At 28.2% G+C, this 216-nt stretch overlaps 1 protein-coding gene across 1 annotated transcript in view; it reads right to left on the bottom strand.

Moving 5' to 3' along the window:
- Positions 1-216, bottom strand: part of LOC119588147 (twitchin-like) — a gene marked incomplete in the record, with an annotated part of 124,648 nt that overhangs the window by 79,817 nt on the left and 44,615 nt on the right.

Genomic DNA, 216 nt, shown 5'->3' with positions numbered 1-216 from the left:
CCATTATACATCATAAGGGAATTAAGAGTTATCAAATAAATTTTCTTTATATCTTAATTCACTTTCTGATCATAATGCCTATTAATATTAACAATACTTTTCACCATATTTTTTGCATAAATATATGTTTTTAGGCGAAGTAAATACAAACAGTAAGGAGCCAGATGAAACATCGCAAAGCCTGACAAATGCAACTGTGAAAATAAAGTTGAAACC

The sequence above is a fragment of the Penaeus monodon genome, chromosome 23 (assembly GCF_015228065.2).
Source record: "Penaeus monodon isolate SGIC_2016 chromosome 23, NSTDA_Pmon_1, whole genome shotgun sequence".
Classification (NCBI taxonomy): Eukaryota; Metazoa; Arthropoda; class Malacostraca; order Decapoda; family Penaeidae; genus Penaeus; species Penaeus monodon.
This window is presented reverse-complemented; position numbering and strand designations above follow the sequence as displayed.